The sequence below is a fragment of the Prunus avium genome, unplaced genomic scaffold (assembly GCF_965620075.1).
Source record: "Prunus avium unplaced genomic scaffold, drPruAviu1.hap1.1 HAP1_SCAFFOLD_20, whole genome shotgun sequence".
NCBI lineage: Eukaryota > Viridiplantae > Streptophyta > Magnoliopsida > Rosales > Rosaceae > Prunus > Prunus avium.
In genome coordinates, this window is record NW_028276880.1 from 142,501 (window position 1) to 145,000 (window position 2,500).

A 2,500-nucleotide genomic window follows, 5' to 3' on the forward strand; every position below is an offset into this window, starting at 1 on the left:
AGCTTGCGCGCAGCGTGTGCACAGCATGCCGGCAGCGTGCGCACAGCATGCCGGCAGCGTGTGCGCAGCGTGCGCGCTTGGCAGCCTGTCGACAGAATTTTTCGAAACTTGCCATGCCATGCGCGCGCACAGCTTGCGCGCAGCGTGTGCACAGCATGCCGGCAGCGTGCGCACAACATGTCGGCAGCGTGCGCGCTCGGGAGCCTGTCGACAGAATTTTTCGAAACTTGCCATGCCATGCGCGCGCACAGCTTGCGCGCAGCGTGCTGATTCTGTCGACAGCGAGGCTAGCGAAACTTCTCCTGCCATGGCGTGCGCGCAGCGTGCTGACTCTGTCGACAGTGAGGCTAGCGAAATTTGTCTTGCCATGGCGTGCGCGCAGCTTGCGCAGCGTGCGCGCAGCCTGTGCGCAGCGTGCGCGCAGCTTGCGCATTCGGTCGACAGTGAGGCTAGCGAAACTTGTCCTGCCGTGGCCTGCGCGCAGCCTTCGCGCAGCATGCGCGCAGCATGTGCGCAGCATGCCGGCAGCCTAGTTCCAGATTTTTTCAAATGTCGACAGAATTTTTCAAACCTTGTCAAACCCCATTTTTATTGAAATTTCCTCGCACAATAAGCTCCCCATAAGTAGTCTATGATTTTTAGGACCTTCTCCAAGTTACAAAACTAAAAAATTCCTCCCGGATTTGTTTTAATGATTTTTTCAATTTTACGACTTCTAAAAATAATAAAAAATACTTCCCGACTTCAAATATTTATGAAACTTTTTCCCATCAGAGATTGCATGTTTCTTAGTATCCCTGCAAAAAATCACGTCCAAATACCTTGTATTGAATTATTTAGAGCCCATTATGACTCCTCGCGCATAGGTGATGTCTCTTCCTGTCAAAGGGCTAAATGCATAAAATGCTATATAGGGGGGTGTGTGTTGCCTGCATATGCATGGCAGCCCATGCCCTCCTAGCTGCAGCCCCCTTCCCCCACGCCACACCCATGTCATGTTGCCTCGATATGTTGCCTCGGTATTATGGGTTTGGTGTCGGGGTCGGGGGGCTGCCACCCATGGCGGTGGTGGCCGGAATCCGGCCGCCGCCACCACGCCGCCGCCATGGGTGAGGGGGAAAAAAAAAGGCGTGGAAAGTTGCGAAATGGGGTTGTCTAGGCTTTTTTTTGGCATGGAAGAGCATGGAGTGCTAGGAACTCCTTCTCAAATGCGCGGGCATGTCGACCACAACCTCATTTCGCAACAACAACCACCCGTGTGGGGTGGCGGTGGGTGGATAGTCGCGGATTGGGGCTTGCCAAGCCAATGTTTTCAAAAAAATTCATCAAAATTAAAAACAAATGTTTTGTTGCCTTCGGATTTGTGGGCGAGCGGTGAGTCGGAGTGGAGCCGGTAAAGTTTAACCTCGGTGTGCATGGTTGTTTTTAGAAACTCAATCCAATGCCGGGGACGTTGAAAGTGACGCTCTTATGAGTTGCAAACCCGCAAGATTTAAAGAACCTTTTCAAAAAAATTTCAAACCAACAAGATTTAAAAACAGAAATTTTCATCAAAATGAAAAACAAATGTTTTGTTGCCTTCGGACTAGTGGGCGAGCGGCGAGTCGGAGCGGAGCCGGTAAAGTTTAACCTCGGTGTGCACGGTTGTTTTTAGAAACTCAATCCAATACCGGGGACGTTGAAAGTGACGCTCTTATGAGTTGCAAACCCACTAGATTTAAAGAACCTTTTCAAAACAATTTCAAACCAACAAGATTTAAACCAACAAAATTAAAAACAAATGTTTCGTTGCAAACAAATTGTGGGCGAGCGGCGAGTCGGAGTGGAGCCGGTAAAGTTTAACCTCGGTGTGCACGGTTGTTTTTAGAAACTCAATCCAATACCGGGGACGTTGAAAGTGACGCTCTTATGAGTTGCAAACCCACAAGATTTTAAAAACTTTTTGAAAATGTTTCTTCTAAATGACACATTTTGATCCTTGGCAAGTGCTCAATCTGTAACTATCCAATCACCGCCACACCACACCGGTCGGGAGTGTGTGAATGGTGTGCTTCCCGGGTTTGGCATAGACAATCTTTCGCATCGACAATCTTTTGCATGCGAGGGAATGTCTATGCCAACCCCGGGAAGCACACCATTCACCCACTAGTTGTGGGCGACGATGGGTTGGCTTCAAGTGAACTTTTGCTTGGGGTTGTCTTCGGTATGCTTTTGTGTTGGGAGTACGGCCACCAAACCTTCTCAATGCACGGGTATGTCGAGGATGGCTTTTGGCGGGGTTGATGAAGAAGCTGCCCAATTCTCGGCCACACGAACACATGGTGACGATGCGTTGGCTTCAAGTGAGCTTTAGCTTGGGGTTGTCTTCGGTATGCTTTTGTGTTGGGAGTACGGCCACCAAACCTTCTCAATGCACGGGTATGTCGAGGATGGCTTTCGGCGGAGTTGATGAAGAAGCTAGGGAATTGTTGGCCACTCTCACACGTGTGGGGGTAGGTTG